Source organism: Canis aureus, chromosome 3, assembly GCF_053574225.1.
Source record: "Canis aureus isolate CA01 chromosome 3, VMU_Caureus_v.1.0, whole genome shotgun sequence".
Classification (NCBI taxonomy): Eukaryota; Metazoa; Chordata; class Mammalia; order Carnivora; family Canidae; genus Canis; species Canis aureus.
Window position 1 is genome coordinate 33,499,803 of NC_135613.1, and position 26,524 is coordinate 33,526,326.

The 26,524-nt window shown below is 46.9% G+C and overlaps 1 long non-coding RNA gene and 1 pseudogene across 1 annotated transcript; both read right to left on the bottom strand.

Annotated features, from left to right (window-relative positions):
- Positions 1–26,013, bottom strand: LOC144310608 (uncharacterized). Its single transcript, XR_013376273.1, has 3 exons — positions 25,776–26,013; positions 15,589–15,727; positions 1–291 (listed from the first exon to the last, which is right to left on the bottom strand). It is a non-coding gene; the product is annotated as an uncharacterized LOC144310608 (long non-coding RNA).
- On the bottom strand, positions 22,425–25,657 carry LOC144311587 (solute carrier family 25 member 3 pseudogene; annotated as a pseudogene).
- Positions 26,014–26,524: the final 511 nt, after the last annotated feature.

Below are 26,524 nucleotides of genomic sequence, written 5' to 3' on the forward strand. Positions count from 1 at the left end.
TTTATTAATTCCAGAAAGAATGCAGAAGGGTGAAAAGCCAAACAATTATTATAAAACACTTGAAAAAAGCAGCCCCAAGCCATGACATGCTGGAAAGGAAAGCCTTTGCTTGCTCACCGGGACAAAGCAGAGATTCAGGATTTTTATAATATCTGAGAAACATTCTTGCTGGTCATCATGTCTGAGAAAAAAATGATGTCTTCTGGGCAGGTACCTAAACAAGGTGGGACGCCAAGAGGAGAGTGGGGACAGGGGAGAAAGAGGCAGAGCAGAGCCAAAAACAGGGCAGAGCTGGGGGGTGGGGGGAGGAAGGAAAAAAAAGAGATAAAGAGAGGCAGAGAGGGAGAGAAAGGGGACCAGGAAGAGAGAAAGATGTTTGTCATTTTAAAAAAGTATTAAATAAAGGAAACCAGTTAGCTCCCTTTCTGAACCTTTCAGCAACTAATGATACCTGAGGAGCTCTAAGGCCAGGAGAGGACAGGGGAATAAGGAGAAGAGGTCTCTTGAGGGATGGATTTTGTCCCCCCAAACAGTACGTTCAAGGCCTAACTCCCAATACCTGTGAATGTAACCTAATTTAGGAAATAGAGTTTCGCAGGTGTAACCAAGTTAAGGGTGGTCATACTAGGTCAGGGTGCGCCTGTAAGGCGAGGGGCCCAGACGCAGACAGGCCCAGAGAGGACAGCGCCCTGTGAAGGGGATACAGAGACCGAGAGAAGGCTGTTCGAGCTGAGGAATGCCAAGCCTTGCCAGGAAACACCAGAGCTGGGGGAAGTAAAGAAGAACCTCCCCTAGAGCCATTGCAGAGACGCTACGGCTCCGTCGATACCTTGGTTTCAAACTCCTAGCCTCCAGAGCTGGGAGATTATTAAGGTTATTTTAAGGCACTCAGTCTGTGGTATTTGTTACAGTGGCCCTAGAAAACCCCAATACAGGTCCCTATGAAAATAAAGTTCCAGGCACATCCTGTCATGGGGCTGAACTGTGTCTGCTCAGAGTTCCCGTCTGGAAGCCCGTGTGGAATGCAACTGCATTCAGAGATAAGGCCTTTAAAGAAGTGATTAAACGAAAATGAGGTGATTAGGGTGATCCCTAATACACCTTATAGGAGGATATTTGGACATAGGCGGTGGGAAGACAATGTGAAGACAAAAGGAGAAAGGGACCATCTACAAGCCAAGGAGAGGAGCCTCAGGAGACATGAACCCTGCTGACACCTGGATCTCGGACTTCTAGTCTCTAGAACTATGAGAAAATAAATTTATTTTTTTTTAAGATTTTATTTATTCATTTAAGAGAGACAGAGATAGCTATGGAGATAGCGACAGAGAGCACTAGTGAGGAGGAGGAGAGCGAGAAACAGGCTCCCTGCTCCCAGCAGGGAGCCCGATGAGGCTCGATCTTGGGACCCTGGGGATCATGACCTGAGCTGAAGGCAGACTCTTAACTGACTGAGCCACCCAAGTGCCCTGAGAAAATAAATTTCTGTTGTTTAAGCCATGTGACCTGTGGTACCTTGTTGGTGGCTTGAGCAAACGACCACACCCCGCCAAGCCCCAACATTCAGAAGCCCTGCCGGCTGGGAGGGCTGCTGGAGCTGTCCGGGTCTGCTTCTCAGGGCTGGCCTCAATGACTGCTGTGAGCTGGCTCAGGCTGGGGTGCAGGAGTCAGCACATGGCGCTGTGGGCTCACCTGGCACCTGCCCAGCCCGGCTGGGAGCACAGAGTCATCTAGCCCCCAAGTACCAGCCCGAGGTGCACCTCCGAACAGCCTGCTTTACCAGGCCACTCTTGTGCCCGCTGCTTGGTAGCCCTTGGCCTGAGCCCTTTCTCCCTGACCTGGAGCTTCCCACACGTGGCCCTAGAGCCCATTCCCACCAACGCCCCACCAGCCGCCAGCGTGGAGGGAAGGGCAAGATGATAGTGGTGACAAACTGGGGTTTCCTCACCTCGGTAAATGGTTCTTATACTTCAATTTTGTCCCTAACCTTTAATTTTCTGCCAGGGCCGGGAATCCATCTTTCAGAGCTGCCTGCTGTTGAGTGGACTCAAATTCCTGAGGAGAATGTCAGAGCAGAAGGATCTGGCCTCCGTGTATTTTTTAAATTTTTGTGTTGTTTTGGGGGCACGTGGGTGGCCCAGTGGTGGAGCATCTACCTTCGGCTCAGGTCGGAATCCTGGGGTCCTGGGATCAAGTCCTGCTTTGGGCTCTCCACAGGAAGCCTGCTTCTCCCTCTGCCTATGTCTCTGCCTCTCTCTGTGTGTCTCTCATGAATGAATAAATAATGTCTTTAAAAAATTGTTTTTTGTTTTGTTTTGAACAGACGAGGAAACCAATGCCCAGAGAAGGAAAGGGATTTGCCCTACGTCACACAGCTCTTTGAGGGTGAATCCAGAACACCAGGCTCCTAAGGCCAGCCAAGCCCACAGCATGCTCAACACAAGTACCCCAAGAATTCCCATATAATACAATTAGGTCACTTTTCTTTTCCTGCCTCACACTCATAGTAAGATTTGGGGTTGGCTACAGAGGGTTTTTTTTTTTTTTCCAATTTTAAAAGCACTTCAGCAGCTTATTTATTAGAGCAAAATCCAGTTCATGTCACTGTTAATAAAACTGTGATTTAACAAAGGGCTTTTATTACAAAAATAAATTCCAGTAATAACTGCTCAACCAGACACTTTGCAATTAAAAATAAAACTGTGTAGTAACGAGAAATGCAATTCACAATAAACCAAGTTGTCCCCTCTCCCTGCCCGCCCTCCACCCGCCTGGGTTCCACAATAGTGCTTCTCAATTTCAAACCATTCGGTGCCATTAGACGTTTAGTACTGCACTGTTCTCCAAATAAGTAAACAATTGCATATTTTCAGCTTGGGACCGATTCCCTAACAGATCGTCACAATCCTCTCAGTCAATAACCAGCGCTCTAACCAGCGACACCCACCCTCACCACCAGTTTGTCAAAGGCAGTAACCTGACTGCCTGCAGGGCCACTTGAGTGAGTCCCTTTGCTTAATGCAATCCTGGAATTTGATCTCATCACTGCCTACAATGAAAGCTCAGTGTGAGAACCCCAACGTGGTAGTCTGCTTGGGCTGCCGTTACAAAATACCACAGCCTGGGGGCTTAAACAACAGGTCAGATACTTATTTTCTCACGGTTCTGGAGACTGGAAGTTCAAGATCAGGGTTGAGTTCTGGGGAGCTCACTCTTCCTGGCTTGTAGAGGACACCTTCTCACTCTGTCCTCATATGGCACAGAGAAAGAGGAAGCAAGCCCTCTGCTGTTGCTTCTTATAAGGGACACTGGTTCCATCAGGGGGCCCCATCCTCTTTGTTTCATCGAAACCTAATTACATCCCAAAGACCCTATCTCCAAATTCCATCACATTGGGAGGGAGAGTTCCCATGCATGGAGAGGGGGTCACAATTCAGTCCATAGCACCCACCTACTAAAATAGCTGGCTGGTTGTTTGCACAGTGCTCATGTGCAAATTTGCACTTGGAATCGTATCAGTGGGGATACTTTTTCCCCTTGCATGGCTCCCACGCAAAAACTTTTCTTCCCCCAAGCAATTTCCCCTTTGGTCTGCTGGCAAGACAACTGCAAAGGAATGGACTATGTTTGAATCCCAGTAGTTAAAAGCAAATGGAAGGGTTAATTGCTGTTCACAGCTATGGAACTGCTCGGTTTAGCTGCAGAGGCTCTGAACTAGTGGTAGTAGGAGACCCCAGGGATCTCTGATAATTTCCCCTTGATTATTGTTGTATTAATTCTTCACTCCTCCAACCTTTCTGTAGTTTATGGGTGAAACAGCTCTTAAAGAAGAGAACAATTTAGGCAAATGCTTTTGATCATAAGTGCAGATAATACATATACCACAGACTCTTTTGTGGGGTTTTTCTATACATATTGACACAGCTAATCTTTGCTTCTGCAGCATGTACATAAATATTATCCAAGATGACTGGCATATGGTCCTGTTATGAGTCTTTTAAGAAAATCTCCAACTGAATCCAATATTTCCCATGTGGCTCCTGATACACTGTGGGCGTGGGATATTTATAGAACAGTAATAATGATATTTGAAAACACTGTGATGTCTAAAGCCTCAAATTTCATCTAGAAGGCTGCATTTTGCAGACGTAAGCTCCTGCCAGCCATTCATGGTGATTGCTGGGATGCTGAGCATTGTTGAAACTCCCAAAGTGGCTGTTTTGGGCATTATTAGCTCTGACCCCTTTAGAAGGAAAGTCACCTTCTCACATGGATGGAAACGCATGCAGGTAAGGACTTGCTGACTTACTTGGCCTTCCAATGCTGGTCTTTTGCCTTTCAATAGAATTCAGTTCCTAAAAATCACAATAAGGCCTCAGGCTAAAATAAAGCCCATTTGGAGAGTAACTTCCACTTTCGCATGTCTGCTACATGCAGATCCTCTACCAGTCCCTTATTTGCATCCTCTCTTTTCATTTTTTATCAGAACCTTAGGAGGCAGGCATTATCATCATTTTACACATGGGAAAACTAAGGCTCAGAGGGGTTGTCCAGAGTCCAGAGTCCAAAGTCCCTGGACTAGTTAGTGGTCAAGTCAGTTTTGGAAGCTGGGGCTGTCGGGCTGCGTAGCCCCATTCTTGTCATTGGAGTCGAGAGGAGTAGAAGGTGAAGTTGGAGACAGAAGCGGCTTGGGATCCAGGCTGGACAGAAGGGTGGGGTTGAGGGGCTGTAACCTGACCCTAGAGACTAGGTCTTGCCCCAGGGGGTGGTGATGCTAAGCAGTTGGGTCTGAAAGGGTGGCCAGGAGTCGGCCAGCTGACTCCTAGGGGCTGGGAGGGGACCTGCTCAGAGAAGTCCCAGGGAGGAAGGGGGCGTAGAAGGAGAGGACACCAGAGCACAGGGGCCACAGATGTTGGCAAATTTGGGGGTAGGCCCCACCCAGAAGGCCAGGGTACCCCTGAGGGTCATGGCTGGGGAGAGACTCTGACCTGGCCTGCTAACCTACTGGATGTCGGGGGAGGACTGCGTGAGGGGCCAGGCTGGAGGCAGGGCGAGAGTGACTGTGGGAAGCAGGAATGGGGAAGGAGAGCCTGAGCGTAGGGAGACGGGATCAAGGACTACTGACCCCCAGGTACGAGGAGAAGGGGCAGTGGGGGCCGGTTGGGTGGTGCCAGCAGCTTAGGGAACATGGAGGCTGAGATTCCTGTTAGGGAGAGCTGGAGCCAGGGGCCCGGAGGAGGAGGCAGGGGGCTCCTGAGAGGAGCAAGGGGCGGAGCTGCGGGGTGGCTGGAACAGGGACAGTGACAGCTGGGAACAGCCCGGCAATGCTGAGAAGCCAGCCACGCTTGGCAGCCTGGGTAGCACAGAGGACACCCAAGCGGATGTCCTTAGGGTGGGCTTGCCAGCAGGTGGGGGAAGGATGGAGACACAGGTGTGCAGGTGGGTGTGGGGAGGTGGGCCTGGCCGGGAGAGGAGGGACACAGGTGTGCAGGTGGGTGCGGGGGGGTGGGTGCTGGCTGGCCAGGGAGGAGGGGTGCACTCATGGGTGTAAACCTCCCAGGATCTGAAGGGAGCCATGGGAGAAAGTCATGTAAGTCTCTAGACAGCGGGGCCAGGATGACCCATCCAGCCTTCTGGGAGGCTCCCCAGGCAACATGGCCAGACCCCAAAACAGAGGCTTTAAGCACAGCGTTCACTGCCCACCTTCCCGTCTGCACAAGCTAGCTGTGCTGTCAAGCCCGTGGGGGAGCACCTCTGAACAGTGTCTCCCTGGCAACTCCACTTCAGGACACGCACGCCCAGGGCAGCATGGGGGAACAGAAGGAGCACTGGACTAGGAGCCTGAGGTATCACCCACAGCTCTGCCACGGCCCTCACTTACCCCATCTGGGAGCCAGATGGTCACTATGGTCCCTTCTGGCTCTTGGAAGTCATTGATGCCAACTATGAAAGGCGCACCCACAAAAGGAGAGGGAAGTGCTTTTAAGAGAAGCACTCATAGGATGGCTGGCAAGCCCTGTCACAGACCGAGCTAAGGAGAGCCCCGAGGAATCTAGGCCTGTGTCCCAGGGCCTAGGTGGGAGTCCAAACACCATTAGGGAGCTCAGTGAAAGGAGAGTCTTGTGTACTTGGGAGTCCCTCAGGGCTCATCACTGTTTCTGACCTCAATACAGTCTCTTAAATGCCACATGGGTGGCCGTCTGAAAGCTCTGGACAATAAACACATCCAGTAAACGAGAACATCTAGGGCATCCAGGTGCCACGCCAGGTGCTGTGCTTAGGCACTTCTGAGCTTCATGACAACCCCTGGAGGTGAGTATTATTATCTCCATTTTTCCTGTGAGGAAATTGAGGCTCACATGGGTTAGGGGACTTGCCCTGGTGGCTGTGCTGCAATCTATCTCCAGATCTGTCTGCCCCACAGGGATCTCAGGAGACTCTCATCTGCCTGTCCAGGCAGAAGGAGGATGGCTGCTTTGGGGCCACAGACATTTCAGTGGATGCAGCACCTGCTAAAAATTCACCCTGGCAGGCCAGGTGGCCACGCTCAAGGAGGTCACAGTATGAGTAGCAACCCTAGAGAAGTTTTAAGGAAATTGCTTTTATGGGGCTTATTTTTTTTAATTTTTTAGATTTTTTAAATTTATTCATTTATGAAACACACACAGGGAGAGAGAGAGAGAGAGAGAGGCAAAGACACAGGCAGAGGGAGAAGCAGCCTCCATGCCGGGAGCCTGATGTGGGACTCGATCTCAGGTCTCCAGGACTCCAGGATCACGCCCTGGGCCAAAGGCAGGCACTAAACTGCTGAGACACCCCGGGATCCCCCTACTTTTATGGGGCTGAGACCTCTTAGAGAGACGAGCCCCCGAAGCAACTGGCGGCAGGGCCTGCCTGGAAGCTGCTGATGGACCCGCACCCTCCCGCATAAACCTGCCCTGGCAGCCACTCCACTGCGGCAGCATGTCCACCGTCTGACCACGCGCACATCTGCCCGGCTGCTCTGCTGCTGACACTGGGTTGTGACAGATCCACGCCGGAGGGAATGTGAGCCCGACGTGTCTGGGAGGAGAGGCAGTGTTGGGCTGTGGGGGCTCCTCTTCTCCCGTGGGCCCCCCAGCCCTGGAGTGCGTGGACTTCCATCTGTGCTGGCATCACTCATTTCTAATGCAGCCTGGCAGTGCTCTGGCTGAGGGAAGTAGGGTAAGGGACTGGATGTCCCTTACTGTCCCCACTGATTCATTTTTGTGGCAGGAAATTGATGAGATGTGTGAGGGTGACTGGATGCCCTCTGGTTCACCGCCTTCAGGAAAGGATCAAGCTGGTGGAAACAAATTCGATCATTCTGATTTAGGAAAAGGCATCTTGAGGCCTTTCCTTTCCTTTTTGTATCACTCCTGGAGTCTCTCTCTCTTTTTAAAGACTTTATTTTTAAGTAATCCCTACCCCCAATGTGGAGCTCGAACTTACAACCCCGAGATCAAGAGTCACACACTCTACTGACTGAGCCAGCCAGGAACCCCCTCCTGGAATCTTAAGTCTTAAATTACCTTTTTATTTAAAACACATTTATTTTGAAAGTATTGACCCATTATCATTTTCGAAACTTGACTCAGAGTTGAGTTTAAGGAGCTTGTGGGATACCTTTAACCACAACTTAGGACTGCAAAAGACAGTGCGCTGCATATATTTTGTTTTTTGAAGGATGAGTTTAATGTTCAGACTTTATGAGTCATGCCCACTACAATTACGGATAATTATTATGTCTTGCTGAGAAATCACAGTGGGATGTGGGTTATGTAGAAGACGACAAACTGACATACACGTTCCTGCCTGATAGATTCAGAATCTAAATCGCCATGTTTAGATTTCAGTAATGGCATGCAACATGAAGAATTCTCTCATGCTGTGTGTGTCGTGGGGGGCGGAGAACAAAAATTACTTAAAAAAAAAAGCCCTTTCCAACAGTGCAAGTAGAGGTAATCAGTAATCTAAAAGGAGGTAAGAAACAGAGAAATAAAGGACTAAAAAAATAGGATGCTTTAAGACTGAAAGTGAGGCTTTGTTTGTAACATGCTCACACACACACACAAAAAAGTCAATCTTTCAATAAAGGCTGTAATTACCAGAGTGACAAGCCTCTCGTTCTTGTTTCTTAATGCAGAAAATGTTGATTAGGGGCCCACCATTTACCAGATTCCAAACATGCCAATTAAAAAAAGAAAAAAGAAATCCCTAGATGTCAAATTCTATTGCTATCCATGTTATAATCATTGATTGATAAGATTAAAAAAAACAGACTTAGAAACATCAGATTTGGGATCCCTGGGTGGCGCAGCGGTTTGGCGCCTGCCTTTGGCCCAGGGCGCGATCCTGGAGACCCGGGATCGAATCCCACGTCGGGCTCCCGGTGCATGGAGCCTGCTTCTCCCTCTGCCTGTGTCTCTGCCTCTCTCTCTCTCTGTGTGACTATCCCCTGATACCGGGGAGGGAGTGCTCTGTGACCCCAGCGTGACAGCGTGTCCTGGGACAGTGGCTGGGAAGGTGGACTGTAGGTGGGCGAGGGACAGATGGGCAGCGAGGGCCCGTGTGTGATGCCTGATGTGTCCTCGGAAGGTTCTCACGCGCCGTCATTCTTGGATGTGTTTGGATTGCAGCACGATGCAGGAGGACCTGGAGGCCCTGCTGGCCTTGCAAAGGGCCAATATCGTGGCCCAGTACCATCAGGTGAGGCCCAGAAGGGACCATAGACACTACACACCCACGACAGGGGGGACCATACCTGCAAGAGCAAGTGAGGCTCAAGAGGGGATCAGAGCCAAGGATGAGCCAGGTCAGCCCAGACAAGGACCATAGTCACCAGGAACAAGTGAGACCCTGGGGATGGTACTGGTGTCAGTAGCAACTAAGGGTCCATCCTGGATCCTAGTCATTGGTAGCTGAGGAGCCCAGTCACCAGGTACAGGTGAGGCCCGGGTGGGGACCAGAGTCACCAGGTTCAGGTGAGGCCAAGGTGAGGACCACAGTCGCAGATCCACATGAGGCTCAGGTGGAGACCAGAGTCACCTAGGTGAAGCCCAGTTGGGGACTAGAGTCACCAGGTCTGGGTGAGGCCCAATTGGGGACCAGAGTCACCAGGTCTGGGTGAGGGCCAGGTAGGGATCGGAGTCACCAGGTCAAGTGAGGCCCAGGTGGGGGACCACAGTCACCAGGTCAGGTGAGACCCAGGTAGGAACCACAGTCACCAGATCCAGGTGAAGCCCAGTGGGGGACCACAGTCACCGGGTCCAGGTGAGGCCACGGTGGGGATCACAGTCACCAGTTCCAGGTGAGGTCCAGGTGGGGACCAGAGTCAACAGGTTCAGGTGAGGCCAAGGTGGGGACCAGAGTCGCAGATCCACATGAGGCCCAGGTGGGGACCAGAGTCACCAGGCCCGGGTGAGGCCCAGTTGGGGACTAGAGTCACCAGGTCTGGGTGAGGCCCAGGTGGGGACCACAGTCACCAGGTCCGGGTGAGGCCCAGGTAGGGATCAGAATCACCAGGTCCAGGTGAAGCCCAGTGGGGGGACCACAGTCACCGGGTCCAGATGAGGCCCAGGTGGGGACCACAGTCACAAGGTCAGGTGAGGCCCAGGTAGGAACCACAGTCACCAGATCCAGGTGAAGCCCCAGTGGGGGACCACAGTCACTGGGTCCAGGTGAGGCCACGGTGGGGATCACAGTCACCAGTTTCAGGTGAGGTCCAGGTGGGGACCAGAGAATATTTAAAAATTAAAAAAAAAGAAACATCAGATTTGTAAAAGTTAATATACTCCTTTCTTTTCATGATTCCAGTCCTGGAACAGACCCTCATAAGGACAAACAGTTTTTAAAATACAGTGGAAGGGGGATCCCTGGGTGGCTCCGTGGTTGAGTGTCTGCCTTCGGCCCAGGGCATGATCCTGGGTTCCAGGGATCGAGTCCCATATCGGGCTCCCTGCATGGAGCCTGCTTCTCCCTCTGCCCGTGTCTCTTTCTCTCTGTGTCCTCATGAATAAATAAATAGAATCGTTAAAAAATAAAATAAAATAAAAAACAGTGGAGGAATTTATTAGAGTGAATCTTGGCATTTTGTAGCCTGATGCATTTCTGATTTGGGCCACATACTCTTTGGAGCCAGGAGGGGCGCTGCACAGACAGACTGGGGGTGAGCAGGCCTGGGCAAGAGCCTGGATGGACGATGGATGGGGAGGGCGAGGGAGTCAGTGGGCCTGGAAGCAAAGCAAAACACGGCAGAAAGAAGGAGAGGTTAGAGATGGAGAGCAAGTGAGCTGGCTGATATGAGAGAGGCAGAGTTTTGGCAAGGTCTACATGGAGCTTCCAGAGCTTCTGCAGACAACAGCAGACCTGTCTAGACCCTCACTGGTGAAGTGTCACTTATATTTCTGGTCACCTCTAGCTGGGTCATCTTGACCATGTTGCTCAGTTTCTTGTGCCTCCGTTTCTCATCTGTAACATGAAGCCCCGGCTCACAGGCCTGTTGTGAGGACTGAATGAGTTCATCCCTTCTAGTGTGTGGCACAGTGAACGTTAGCTATTATTATTGAGAGGAGTGAAGTGGACATTTTTCATCTTTTGACTACCCAGCATCCAAATCTCTTGTGTGGGTCCTGGTGGGAAGCAGGGCTTACTTTGCCCAAAGGAGGTAAGAAGGTGGGCTTGGGCCAGCCAAACACATGCCCTCTCCTGCGGTTTTAATCCTGAGTGAGTGAGATAGAGGCGCTGGACCACACTGGGAGATGATTTGCAGGGCTGGTGGCCATGAAGAAGGGATGGCTGGGTGATGTGCTGGGGCAGCTGCACTGGCCCTGTGGTAACTTGGCACAGCCCTGGCTGCCTAACCTCCTGGGCTCCTGCCCCTGTGCTCACAATAAATTCCTTTTCTGCTGAGTTAGCAGGAGGTCATCCTGTGGTTTGCAACCAAGAACTCTTAGAGGAGCCATGCTTAGTGGTGTTATCAAATACCACTGCCTGCTAGAGACCAGGGGGAGGGAGCACAGCCCCTCTGGACCTCCCTCAGTCTAGGGAGAGAAGACAGGCCTAAAAATCCATGCGGGAATCCAGAATGACTCCAGAGTTGACCAGCAAGACCTCAGGGCAGAGATTCCCTCATAGGGAGAACTTGGTAGACTGCCCAGAAGGGCCAGAAGCATCATGACAAAACCCTTAGGAGGACAGGACCAGGAAAAATGACACACCATACCTCTGAACCTGGAGATGGCAGGAGGTTGGGAGGCCAGGGGTAGAGGAGATGAGCAAACATTTACCCAGGACCTAAACCATGGGTTTTTTTGGTCTCTAATCCTTTATTACTATTTTTCTGCCAACTGCTTCTTTGCAGGGAGCAGGAGATTTTTCTGCAAGTGGGGCAGGGGTGTGTTTATCAGCTTGTTGCAAATTACATGGTAAACACAGATCCCCCTGGTTGAGGCGGTTACTGAGTCTCTTTGTTAGATTAATAAGATTACAACAATCTGGGCAGACTTTCAAGTGTTTATTTTCAAAATCTAACTTCAGAGGGTGGTAGTAACATAGTACCAGATCTGACTGGATTCCTCCTATTTGGATAGAGGGTGTTTCTGTTCCAAGTGCTTATTTTTCCACATATGGAGGGGGAAAAAGGTCATTAACCCTCAACTTCAAGCAATTTGTAATCAGTACCCTATACCTGTTTTGTGATCAACAAGTTAGTGTTTATTTTAACACCTACATGGTTGTTGGCCTTGTCCTTCAGGCTTTAAAGGGAGTAACTGTTACAGGGAATCATTTCCTGCAACTTGAAAGCACTTTGGCAGACTGTCCTTTAGTTTGTAACCATATGCATTTGAGCAAAATTTACTCAAAGTGAAATTCTGTAACACAAACTTTAGTTTCCTGTTGACTTGCATTTTTACATTATGGGTATTGCAGCTCCCTGGTAAAAACAAGCCAACCTCACTGCTCAATGCCAGGAAGGAGGGTTTGGGGACTCAGGGGGCACAACTGGGGGGTGGTGGTGGCTGGGGCGGCAGTCCTTCCTGCACTTTAGAACGTCCCATCATGGTCTGTCAGACTCACTGCTCAGCACGGGGCCCCATGAGCTGGGCTGTGAGAACCATGAGGGAAGAAAAAGAACTGAAACGATTTCTGATCTCTGCATTCAAGGAGCTCTCAGCCCTGCTGGGACCATCCCAGCCACAAGCACTGAGAACCTTCAGCCCAGGCCAGGGTTGTGCCCGGCCTCCCCTGTTCTGCTCCAATTCCCCCAGGACCACCTGGCCCCACCTCACTCTCTAACCCATTAGCCCCAGACCCCGTTCTTTGGCCCTGATGGCAGATTCCCAACACCCTGAGCAATCTCACACCCCTCTGGCAGGGTGATCCAGCCCCTGAGCCTGACATGCCTTTCTCTCCCCTGCACCACATCCTAGCAGACCCAGGCACAGGGGCTGCGGTTCTGGAACACATCCCTAAGCCTGGAGCCTTCCCTTATTCTGCGAAGCCCAATCTGATCCCAGGGTTCCCCATCTGGTTGTAGACTTGACTGCCTCCCTGTGTGAGTCTCCAGTGAGGCTCTCTGGGCACATTTCAAATTCATCTCGGTCTCCCCCATGCTGAGCTTAGGATGTACCAAATATTGGGAATTTTTAGCAAATGTTCAATGAATAAGTGGATGAATGAATGAAGATGATGATGAATGTGTTAAGAGATACCAATCATCTTAGCTTCATCTGAAGGGCTTTTCAGTTCATAGGAGTTTCCTGCTCACCAGTTTATACAATCCTCATAGCAAGTTAGGTTAAGTGGTTGCCATCCCTTGAATTTCACGAAAAGGTTAAATCATGGTAATAAAAACAGCTCGAATGTCCAAGGACTGACTATGTGTCAGGCACTTCATAAACATACTCTTGCTTATCACCTGAGAACATCAGTACAAGGTAGGCAGTCGTCTTCTACGGTTGGGGAAACTGAGTCTCAGTGGAAATATTCTCACGTTAGTAGGGAAAGAGGCTGAGGGCAACAGGGTCAGTTCCAAGCTCTGGCAACAGTGTGGACGCTGCGGTGACCCAGCATGGAGTGAGAATGCAGATGGGGGAACAGATGCAGGAGCCCCCTGAGGATATTTCCGGTCCCTCTCCCGTTCTCCTTGTTCTCCTTCCATAGGCCAGAGACATTCCTCCAGTGGAACACGTCCCACCCTTCCCTGGTGCGCCGGGGCCTGGGTACCTACTGTTCCCCCGGCCTCCAGGGCTCTCTGGCCCCCGACCCTCTGTCCACCTGGAGAAAACCTATTTGTCCTTTAAAACATAACACACACACACACACACACACAAAAAAAAAACCAAAACATAACACAGATGCAGCTTGTCTGGAACCTTTCCTCGCCGGGGGCCTGATGGAGTTAATGGTCCCGCCCTCGTATGTTGTACCTCCTCTGTTGGGACATCCGTGCAGTGTAGTTTGGTGTAGTTTGTGTCTACACCTGCGCTCCTGCTAGACAGCGAGCCCGCAGTAGTTGTGATCAGGTTCGGATCTGTGTTCCTGTGCCGAGGTAAGGCCTAGCTCATGCTGAGCACCACGTCGAATGAATGAATGCACGCACGCAGGATCAGTGCACAAATGAGTGAAGATGCCTTCGCCTCCCTCTCCCCCGGCCATTCCAGGTATCCAGTGGAAGCAAGCTAACTTGTCCTCTCCCCCGGATGAGGTCCTTTGTGTTGAAAAATGCCTCCGCCCTAAGCCTTGTTTTTATAAAATTAATGAGTGTCTCATTTGGCAAATTTGAAACATCCCAAAGTAACAAGAGATGCTTGGGTGGAAGAGAAAGGAGAGACGAGAAGGGGGTGGGGGTCATGGTGGGTCACTGACCAACAGGTGCCGTTTTTTTCCCTGAGCCCCACTGAGAAAAGAAAACAAACCCCCAGGCGGGCTCCTTTGTTACAAGTGACCTCCCACCAAGTTTTGCCTTACAGGAGGAGCCAACGGAAAAAGACTTTTAAAAGAAAAGGAAAAGACTTTGAAAAAAGTAAGGAACACCAGGAAAAAGATGTGTTATCTGCCTAGATGGTAAAACACTGCCCTGTGAAATCAGCGCTAGCTTCCCATGTTCCTGTCCTTAGAAAAGGAGGATTTTAATATTAAATATATTCCTTTCCTTAAGACATACCTTAATTATGAGAAAAGACTTTCCAAAACATAAACTTAAATCTGTTACTAAGCACAAGTCTTCACAGAAAAGTCGGCAGTAAGGTTGACCAGCAGCCTAACCTGAGCTGGGAAGCCATCTGTGACTTTAGAACAAGCGCTTTTCCTAACTGGAGGTGGCATGCTGTTGTGAAATGCTAAATTAAATACCACTAAACATTGTTATAGCTTCAAAAAGTAGTTACAGGCTTCAATAAGCGCACTTTTGTCACGAGAACACACAATCTAAAGCCAAAATAGTTCTGTTTAATGTGCCAAAAAATACACTCACCCCATCCATTGTTAGAAAGAGCAGTAGGAAAAGAAATCTAAAATTTGCTGCTAATTCATTTGACAGCAGCCAACATCTCCTATCTTCTTTGGCAAGAGGGCCATTTTTCTATGCTGTATTTTGCACACAGAAATCTGCATAGAGTGATTTGCATACCAAAAACACATTTGTAAAGGAAACTGTTTGCATAGAAGCCAGGGAGAGATGGGGTTGCCACTATTGGCTTTTATACACACAACACCCCCAGGCTACTTGCTTTTCATTTTCCTATCTACTGCATTTCCCACAAAGGGTTATGTACTTTATGATGCATTAAAAATTAAAGCAAATATATCTTGTATATATCCAAGAACAAGCATAAGAACAATAACAATACAGGCTAATTTTCTCTCTGCTAACAGACTTCAGTGTTTACTAAGGAGCTGGTAGTAATAATATAATAATAATATGGTGAGCTTTTATTTTATACCATATGTTTTATATAATTTATTGCTAATTCTCACAGTCTTCCAGGTAGGTGCTGTGGTTCCCCATTTTACCCATGAGGAAACCGAGACTTGGGGAGCAGAAGGTGAGGTAACTGGCCAAAGCCACACAAGCCAACACTGGTGAAGCCAGGTTTGGGAGCTCATCACTCACTCAGCCCTTTCCTGCCCCCCATCCCCAACCCCTCACTGTTGCTCTCTTTCCCCAGTTTTGCTGCATACCATTGTTTCATTTTCATGAGCCGAGTCTACCAGTCTGGGGGTGGCAGGGAGTCATGCTGGGAGAGGTGCACCATTTCGGTTCCCTGGCATGTTTTTCTGACCAGGGCTTGGAAGCAGGACAGCCAGCTTCAAGGCTCAGTGAAGGTGCCCAATAAACCAGCTTAGTGACAGACACGGAGTGAATGGGCAATGGCCTGCGATTCAGAGGGTGTTGGGGCAGGGAGGGGGGACGGCTTGGTCCCCACACAAAGAAGGTACATGGTAGTTGAGATGCAATGGAACCCTCCCGATCGCTGCCCATGCGCTATCGCCGATTCAGTGCCAGCCCAGCTGTATTCTTGGAAACACAGAACGGTTTTGTGTGTGCTTAATTATAATGCTACTTACAGAGAATTTATCAGGAGCAAATCAGATGCTTGATGCATTTCTTAAGGAAAAAAATTGGTAGTGGCACTTTGAAATTTGTTTGTCTGATGAATCCTTTGGATTCTTCCAGTATGCAGCATTTGAAGGAAATCAGCCATTTCTGGAAAAGTCAACAGGGGGAAAAGGGTAGTTCAATGAAAAGACTGAGGATGCCAGCAAAACAGGATTATAAACATTTGCTTTCTTTTGAGGTGTTTCTCTGTGTGTGTTTTCTCACCTACTTTCTCTTTTTCAGGGCCTGACAGCAGAATTTATACTTAATCATATCTCATTATCCACGGATTGCCCTTGTCCAAAGCTTCCTGGCTTTGAGACTTCATTATGATTTAGTCACTGTTCAAAAGCGGTTTTTCTGACATTTTCAGTAATAAATCTCTTTCGATATGATCTATAGTAGCTCTGCCTCATAGCAAGTTCCAAGCTAAAGCAAGTAATGTGACAGCAAACTGCTGTGGGGGCAGACAGCCCTGGTGTGAATCCTCGTTTTGACACTATGGTTTCACCTCACTTGATCTCTCTGAGCCTCCGTTTTCTTGTCTGTGAAATAGGGTAGGATATAAGGGCAGGGCTTGCTTGCCCAGGCTTGCTTGCCCAAGAGCTGGTTCACTCTTCTTCCTTGCTAACAGCAGTGACAACAACAAATCCTGGTGTTTGTTTGGCTCCCAGGGGGGCTAATCCCAGCAGGTGCATTGCATTGACCTAAGCCATCCATTGCTGTTACTGGTGATCCCTTTTCAGGGTCCACAGGAAAGCAAGTGACCTAATTCTGACCATTGAGGCCAAAGGGGAAATCTGGCAGAAGCTTCTGAGAAAGATTTTCCTCTCTGATAAGAGAGACAACGAAGAGAAAGAGGGCTGCCTTTGCCCCTCTTGCTTCCTGAGTTGGATGCTGTTGCTGAGACATGGTGGTTGGTGTTACAGCAGCCATATCTTCAAAACGAGGGGCAATATCATCGACACATTAAAGGTGGCAGAGTGGACAGACCGAAAGAGCTTAGGTTCTTGGAGCAACACTCCTTTATTGAACCGAACTTGGTTTACCTATCTCCAGATTTCTCGTTAATAATAAATGTCTTTTATTGTCTAACCTGTGGTGTATTGGGTTTTGTGTTGCTTGCAGTAAAAACAAAACAACAACAAAAAAACACCTAAACTTCTACAAACACCTACCTCATAGGGTGGTTGGTTGTAAATACATGATATTTTTATGTACCATAATACCTGGCCGAGTGAATTGTTGCTATAAATATTAGTAACACCGTGTATCAGACAGGTGATGATCCAAGAGAACAAAAGTTTCCAAACACAACAGATGAATCAAATGAATGGTGCTGATTTAGCACAACAAAAAAGCTTTATATTTCTGGTAAGGGTCGGGGTTGATGGTTGACGTGGAGGCCTAAGACAATGACTGCAGCGACAAATCCTGTGTCCGGGAGTAAGATGTAACTGCAGTCCTAGTGCGGACGTTAATGGAGATGAAAGGACTGGGGCTCCCTGCCAGGTTTCTGTCCATCCTCTTACAAACGGACAATCGCCCTGTCAGCAGCTCGGATTCATGTCTGAACACTAACAATTACGCGAATGTGAATTACCAGCCTTACGAAGGGGCAGAGTGCTTTCAACCCACCGAATCTCTTTCCAGAATACCAAATTTTACTAGTATTTTCCAAAAGCATGTATTATGTCTTTGTGGCGGGAGAGCAAGATGCACTGACATATATTAAACATATAATAACTGAGGGATATCATTTTCTTAGATACAGCCTACCATTGTGAGCCCTGTCGTAACTCACGGGACTACATGTAGTTTGCATATGAAATCACCAGTTTTGGAAACAACCTAATAGAACACAAAGATAACTAAAACACACTAAGATAACGTAGAAATACCTAGCAGAATAGAAGTAATATCATATAGTAGACACTCAATAAGTAATCTTAAAGTAAACCAGATTTTCCCCTTCACTATGCTTTAGCAAAGAGGCAAATGACAAGATTTCAAAGTAGACCTGGGGATTAAACGCACACATACATCCGTATCCACTTATGTATAGGGTCAGTGTGCATCCATCCAAAAGCCCTACACCTTCTATGGCTAGACAATAAGCGTTGAGTTTCATAACCGATAGCCAAGAGGCTTTCCAAACCTCTTTAAAAAAAAAAAAAGATTTTATTTATTTATTCATGAGACACACAGAGAGAGGCAGAGACACAGGCAGAGGGAGAAGCAGGCTCCACGCAGGGAGCCCTATGCGGGACCTGAACCTGGGACCCCAGGATCACACCCCGGGCCAAAGGTAGATGCCCAACCGCTGAGCCACTCAGGGGTCCTGCTTTCCAAACCTCTGGTTGTTAATCATATTCACTATATTATAAAAGAGAAGTCATCAAGCGTATAGACAAAAATTCATCAAGAATAGAAGATAAAGGGATCCCTGGGTGGCGCAGCAGTTTGGCGCCTGCCTTTGGCCCAGGGCGCGATCCTGGAGACCCGGGATCGAATCCCACGTCGGGCTCCCAGTGCATGGAGCCTGCTTCTCCCTCTGCCTGTGTCTCTGCCTCTCTCTCTCTCTCTCTCTCTGTGATTATCATAAATAAATAAAAAATTAAAAAAAATAAAGAAAAAAAAAAAAGAATAGAAGATAAAAAAAAAATTTCTGGTTACCTTGTAGTTAATAAAACCACCAATTCTTGAACATTTGGGTTAACTGAGGTTTTCTTGTACATTATATGCACATCTGCTTTTCTCAAAATTCATCTGCTCCTCTTTCTTTCTTACAATAAAGGGCGCAATTGTTGGTGGCTCAACTCACATTGTGAGGTGATTCTCCAAAATGAATGTTCTCTGCATCACTAAGAGACTAAGATATCATTCATTCCTTAGAGGCAATTTCCAGCCTTTACAACGTGATAGATTTCTCCCTCTTCATTTGTATGGAATTTAATGTGACAATGACAGCTAGTAGTATACTTTTGCAGCTTTAGTCTTTTTTTTTTTAAACACTAGGTTTCTTATTGTTTCACTTGAGGTATAATTGACATATAACATCATATTAATTTCAGGTGTACAACATAATGATTCGATATTTGCATACACTGTGAAATGATCACCACATTAAATCTAGTTACCATCTTTGCAGCCAGAGTCTTAACTTGATTGAGAAAGACAGAAGTAAGGACTGTATCTCAGGGAAAGAAAAGATATTTGAAGTGTATTTAACAGTCTCAAGACATTTTTTACAACAGCTCTATTGAGATATAATTCACATACCATAAAATTCACCTTTTTAAGATAAATCATTGTTTTTAGTATATTCACAAAATTGTGCAGTCATCATCACTAATTCCACAACACTTTCATCACTTCAAAAAGAAACCTTTGTACACATTAGCGGTCACTCCCCATTCTTCCCTCCCATCCTTCCAACCCCATTCTTCCCTCCCATCCCTCCAACCCCACACCAGCCCCTGGCAGCCACTAATCTACTTTCTATGGTTTGCCTATTCTGGACATTTTATGTAAGTGAAATCATACAATATTTGACTGTGTCTGGCTCCTTTCACTTAGCATAATGATTTCAAGGTTCATCCATCTTGTAGCATGTGTTTTATTATGTCAAATAGTATTTTATTCCTTTTTATGGTGAAAACCATCCTTTGTATGGATATGCAACATTCTTAATCCACTCATTGGTTGATGGATATTTGGTTTTTTTCCACTTTGGGGCTCCTATGAATAAAACATCTCACAATATCTTTATTGAGGTGAAATTAATTTAACACACAATCATCCTAAGTGTACAATTAAGTGCCATGTGTTCACAAGGTGATTCAACCACCACCTCTCCCTGATTTCAAAACGTTTTATCACCTGAGAAAAATACTTCATATCCATCAAGTAATCACTCACTTCCCATTCCCTGCACCCCAACCCATGGTAACCACCAATCTGCTGTCTATGTCTATGGACTTGCCTATTCTGATGTATTATAGAAATCTTATAACATGTGACCTTTTGTGACTGGCTTTTTCAGTTAGCTTAAGGTCTTTGAGGCTCATCTAAATTGTAGCATATATCAATATTTTGTTCCTTTTTATGGTTGAATAATATTCCATTGTATGTCTATACCACAATTTATCCATCCATTTATCCATCAATGGACATTTGGGTTGTTTCTACCTTTTGGCTCCTCATGATATTTTAACATCCCCTTTGTCACCATCCTAGTCCAGGCTTTGATAAATTCTCTCTCGCCTGGATTACAGCAACATTTTAACTAATCTCTTCTCCCTCTATTCCATTTCTTTCCACATAGCAGCCTGAGGGTCATTCTATGCTCATAGCCCTTCATGGTTTTTCCAATGGCCATATGAACACTCAAAGAAGTCCCATTTTTTTAAACATGAACTACAAAGCTGGGAGTGACCCTCTTTCTGTTTACCTTTCCTACTTCATTTCATACCAGCCCCTCTACAAATGGAAGCCTTCATGTAGAATGAACCTCTCTCAGTTCCTCTCTCCAGGACAGGTGCACATACTGTGTCCACTGCCATCTATCTTCTCTTTGCCAGTCTAACTCCTACTTAGCCTCCAGGTCTCATCTCAAACATGACTTACACGTTCAAACTTACTTCTGTAACACCCTGTACTTCTTTGCAGCACTTTGCAAAACTGTAAATTATTTTTCCTACTAGACTGTAAGCTTCACAAGGGCAGTGACCATGAATTATGCTCATCACAAAAATCCTTCTGCCTAGCATACCACTTGGTATATGACAGGTGTTGATCAATAGTGTTATAGACTGGGTATGGGCAGAATTCCCAAACTGCCTGTAAAATTAGATACTCTAATCACTGAAGGTCTCAAAATACATGAATTAAAATGGACACACATACATACAAATTTCAGTTATAATTACATTGTTAAAGCTTTCCCTACTTATCCACCTGCTCAAAAATGGCATTCAGAAAAAGATGGGGGTGCATGGGTGGCTCAGTCAGTTGACCATCCGACTCTTGATTTTGGCTCAGGTGATGATTTTGGGGTTGTGAAATTGAGCCCTGAGTTGGGCTCCATACTCAGTGCAGAGTCTGCTTGTCTCTCTCCCTCTGCTCCTCCCTCTGCTCATGCTCTTTCTAAAAAATAAATAAATAATATCTTTTAAAAAAAGAAAAGACAAAACAAGACAAAGCTTTCAAAATAATATTAAAATGTAAATTCCCTTTCAGGGGTGCCTGGGTGGCTCAGTCGATTAAGCATCAAACTCCTGATCTTAGCTCAGGTCTTGAACTCAGGGTGGTAAGTTAAGTACACACCCAGTGTGGAGCCTACTTAAAATAGATAGACAGATAGATAAATAAATAAACTCCCTTTCAAATAGTTCTTTGCTCATGATTAAAAAAAAAAGATCTTTAAGAGCACATAGCACAAGCATACTATAATTGAATGGCTGCCTATCAAAATGTGATCTGACTTCAGTGATTATTCTTGCTTTGAAAGGCTCAAAAGAAATGCTTTCTAAAGACACACTTATAAAGCAAGGAAAAATACTCATAACATTAATACCTTGATTCTTTCCAATCTTTATAATTGTGGTTAAACATGTAAATATGGCTTTGTTTTTTAAGATTTTATCTACTCTCTTTATTCACTTCTCGAAGGACAGATCAATGGATGAGCTTACAGCTTCCTATCACAAAATTAATTTCATATACTTGAAAAAGCTACTTTTATCACCACCTGGGGGAAAAGATAAATAGCCTAAACAAGCTTTTTTTAGCTGTAGGAACTAAAGATTAAAGAATTAGAAAATGTGGTGAAATAAAGCCTTGAAACTGCAGTACCGCAAATTACAAAAAAAAAAAAAAAAAGACTAATGTTTTTTATGACCATCAGTCCCTTCAAATTAGGACTGAGGCACTGACCTGATATGAAAAAAAAATTAAATATTAAGTTAAATATATTTAAGTATGTAGCAGTTTGATTACTTCTAAGCAATTATCCATAGGTTTTTCACAACTGAAACACAAACTTTCCATTAGTGCAAAATTAGGAAAGTTTTATAATATATACAAATAGAAATCTTTTTTTACAAATAGAAATTTTAAAAATATTTTTTGAGGTACTATAAAAAGGAGTTTATGAAAAGGATAATTATTGGTTGTGTCATGGTGCTGAGCTTGAGTAATGAAGAAAGTGTGGACTCTGATTCAGACTATTATCACTTATTAGCTATATCATGTTGAGAAAGTTACCTAGCTTCTGAGTCTCAGTTTCTTTATATATAAAACGTACTAACTTCAAGGATCGAGATTATGAGAAAATGCATATAAAAGATGTCTCACAATACCGGGGAGCCTGGGTGGCTCAGTCTGTTGAATATTTATTTGACTGTTGGTTTTGGCTCAGGTCATGGTCTTATGGGTCAGGGGATCCAGCCCCTCAGCGGGCTCCACTCTCAGTGAGGAGTCTGCTTTGAGTCTCTCCCTCTCCCTCTGCCCCTTCCCACCCCCATGCCCTCCACCTCTGCTTGTGTGTGTGCATGCTCATGCTCTCTCTCTTGGGCGAATACATGAATCTTAAAAAAAATGACTCACAGACATATACTATGGCTTTTCTAACAGATTCATGTAATTTCAGACTGGTAATTATAGACAAAGCAAAACACTGAGAAGAAGTTTAAGTTGTACCAAAGGAATAGTAACTAGGAAAAAAATCCCCAATGACTTTGAATGTAAGAGTCATTAAATTACTTAATTAACTTTTATTAATCTTACTTAAACATATTTGTTTGTTAACCTTTATTTATTAACCTTACTTAAATTTTTATTCTTTATTGTTAGCTACCGTGGCTCCTATTTAATCAGACATTTGTAAACTAGCAACAGAAAAAGGTGAACAGAAATCTAGGAACTGAATAGAAAAACTGCTAACCCAAACGAAGTAATTTTCCTTGACCATGTCCATGATAGAATCATGCCAAAGAGTTCTCCTTAGATTATAACTCTCTAAGCATACAGTGTATATTACAGAAATTATCTCGTATTCTCAATAGAACAATCATGAAATACGACAGAGCAGAACAAGTGATATCCTGAAACTCCAAGATTTTGCAGCAAATCCCTAAATTACAGTATGGATAGAAAGAACTTTACTGGGCAGCCCCAATGGTGCAGCGGTTTAGCGCCGCCTGCAGCCCAGGGTTTGATCCTAGGGACTCTGGATCGAGTCCCATGTCTGGCTCCCTGCATGGAGCCTGCTTCTCCCTCTGCCTGTGTCTCTGCCCCTCACTCTCTCTCTGTGTCTCTATGAATAAATAAAATCTTAAAAAAAAAAAAAAGAAAAGAAAGAACTTTACTTACTAAAGTATTGACCAAAGAAATTTCCCACATTTTATAAGGCAACAGTAGACAGAAATATATTTATTTTAAAATTTTCCAGGAAAGAACCTGCACAATTTAGTGCCATGAAATTTATCATTCTAACTTCTTTGAGAACTTCCTTTTTCAAAAACCTGGACACTAGACACCAACTGCCTAAGGAAAGTCAGTGTCTTAATAATACATAGTATCCTTCCCATCCTCTTCCCCAATAATAAACAAAACAGAAGCATTAAATATAAATTTGATTCTAGCTCATTCACAAGTTCTGATTTTTTCCTCCAAGTTCTTTATTATCCAATCAAGACAGTTCAAAAAAACTTAGTTAACTTTAGGCACTTTTTAACTTCTGTTAACCACTGAACAATTTAAATTTACTCTTATTACATAGTTAAAAAGTTTGCCATCTTTAACACAAGTTAAGGCAATCAAGTAACAGTGTGGTAAATTACAGCAACTATCACACTGAAGTTTATTGCTTACATTCTACAAACATCTCTAATTCAGAGTCTCACTAATTTTATAATTTTCCCAATGAGCGATATGAAGGATACAGAAAACTGAGAATGTGCCTTATAATTCAGTAAATTTTATGAACTTCAACCATCGTAAGAGATCATGGCAACATGCACCACATTAAATTAATGGCATTTGTGACATTAAAAGTGAGATTTTCCTCCCAAAGTCACCAAAAGCACACTTCAACATTCAACAAAAAACTGGAATTGCAGGGTTTCATGTGTGTGTTTTTAAACGTCAGGGTGGTATGATCTTCTTTGGATGTGTGGTTGTTGAAAGCTGAGTTGTACAAAAGAAATTTTTAGAGAACAGAGGCTTTTCTTTACATATTTATTTCCAGAGCCTGCCCTTCATCTCATTTTGGATTTCCACATTGATCCAATTGTAGAACTTCCTGGAGAGAACTACGTTCTAATCAGCAACATCAGGAACAGAATTGGACAAAGCAAAATGAGAAAATGCAGATCTTCTCATGTCATGTCTCTTTGAAAATAGTGAATTCAGTCTAAGTTATCAGGCAATAGAAGCCACAGTTTAACTTTTAATAATTTTTACTTGTAATGAACACGAACAGGAAGCACAGAATGAGTCCTTTATCTATTCAATAGGTACACGATTTCTATTGGGGTGTATAACTTGCAGCGGAATTTTACTTTGTTGTCAGCCCCATATAGTTGTGCTGACCTTAAGACCTCATTAGTGGGCTATTCAGGAATCTCCACCGAACGGTGCATCAGAGGAGAAACAACCTAGAGGCCCTAAATTACCTAACACTACTTCCCGTTAAGAATGCTCTCCTTACAGTAGCTGGAGAGCTAGTGAGTTAAAGCAGCTGTGCAGACTCCCCAAAGATAATGGTTCGGGTTCCTAAAGGAAACGGCTGCAATTGCCTAGGATTGCCAAAAAGGGGAAGGAATCGGCCCTTTTAAAGAGAACTTGGACTACATCTTGTCACCTCTCCCAAATCAGAAAACAAAACGTTACGCGCTGGCACTGCTGCCTGGACACAATCCCCCAGTGGATGGGCTCTCGGGCCAAGGGTGGCCCCAGGCGTTGACAAACCCACTCCTACTCCTGCTGCTCCTGGTCTGGGGGCGCTTGGGGGGCCGGAGGCCGAGGCAGCTTGAAGTGGACCTTGACCGAGTCCCAGATGCACCACTGCACGCAGTCGGGGCGCCGATCACGAGGATGCGGGCGAGCAGGCGCTTCCACACGCGCGCGCAGCCCGGTGTGTGCAGCACTCCGAAGGCCGTGCTGCCTTCTCCTTGTGCAGGACCGACACGACGGAGTCGGCCGGGGGACACGACGGCGCAGAAGGTGCCGGCGACGTAGGCGGCCACGAAGGTGGCGGCGAGCTGCTCGGCCTTGGTGCACCGGTGCTGCGGCTGCGGGACCACGCGCGCGTCGGGCGCCTCCGCCGTGCGCTCCAAGCAGGCGGACTTCATCGCGGCGCAGCGGCCGCGTCTGGATGCGCACCTTCACTGCCCCCACGGGGGCCGGCGCCACGTCGGGGAAGGACTCGGCGCTGGCCGACGCCGCCGGGCACGGGCTGGTCCTCCACGCGTGCGCCGCCTCGGGGCCCAGGAGCTCGTAGAGGCCGAACTTGCACAGGCCCTGCAGGGTCGGGGCCCAGCCTGGGGCCAGGCCGCGCAGCCCGTCGTCGCGCACCGTCACCCCGACGCCGCTGCCGCTGCCCCTGTACCTGCCGGCGTCCACCTGCACGCGGCCCTTGCCCAGGTGCAGGCGCACGACGGCCGTGTGCGTCAGCCCGCAGCTCAGCCTGCCTCGTGGAGCCGTGCTCGTGCTCGTAGCTCTGCTCCTCCGTGGCGGCCCCGCCCAGGGCCTGCCGGGGAGCCGGCCCGCGCTTCTCGGTAACCCGCGGCGTCGCGCACGAGCGTGCTCGGCCGGACACACACGTCCCTCACCCGAGCTCTTGCCTCTGCAGGGGCCGCAGGGCAGGTGCGCGTCGGCGTGAGCTTCCCCCGCGCGCCTGACAACCCAACGGCCGGTGGGAGCGACCCGCGCAGCCGGTGTCCGTCGGGGTTTCTGCAGAGCTCGACCGGCGGCCCTGTGGCGACCCGAGGCTGGCTCTGGGAGGTCGGGGAGGAGCACCCCCTGCCCCTCACCCCCCCAGGACCGCCCTCCGCCCCACCCTTCACCTCTTCGGCCCAACGGACTAATGGGACCGGCAGGAGCCCCGCCCCTCCGCCCTCCCTAGCCCACGGCGGCGGTCCCCAGGTCTCACCTTGAACGGTAGGTAAGGCCTCTTCTGCCCAGGTGGCTTCTGTCCAGCCCAGCTGCCTAATGCTCTACAAAGATGCTAAAGAAATAAATCAACAAGTACAAACAGGAGTAGACACAGGAATAGGCGAACAAATAGATAAGGAGTTGGACCAGGGGGCGGAGAGTCGCCATGCACTGTTGCCTTTCTGGAGTCCTCACCGAATTGTGTCCACTTAGGACAATGGGCATCTCCATGGCAACAGAGTGTTCTATGGAGGGAATGTGTAGGAGAACCAGGAACCTGGTGTTGGAGGCCACTCCTGCGGCTCCTAACCTAACATTCTGGTGCTAGATATGTATGGATGACATCTCCCCCCAGCACTCACACTCCACTCCTGTGTACCAAGTGTTGAAGTGAGGGCCTAAGAAGCATGGAGGTACTCACTAAATTGGGGGGACAGAGAGTCTGTTGATTATTTTCATTAGGTATTTTTTTCTTGACTACTGAGTCCCTGGCATAATTTTGGAGATCACAAAAGTGAGTCAGAAACCCTCATTTCCCTTAGGGGGACTTCAGTCTCATTGGCCTAGGAAATGAGAACTAAGTGACTCCACGTGTAAATCGGTAGCATTCATTCATTCATTCATTCACCCACTGTGTGCGGGGCAATGAGCAGGGTTAGGAGTTTAAGAAAGAGCTAGACATATTCTTGCTTATTTCTAAATAAGGAGATTTAAAAATCAGGATTGTGTGATAAGTAGTATAATAGG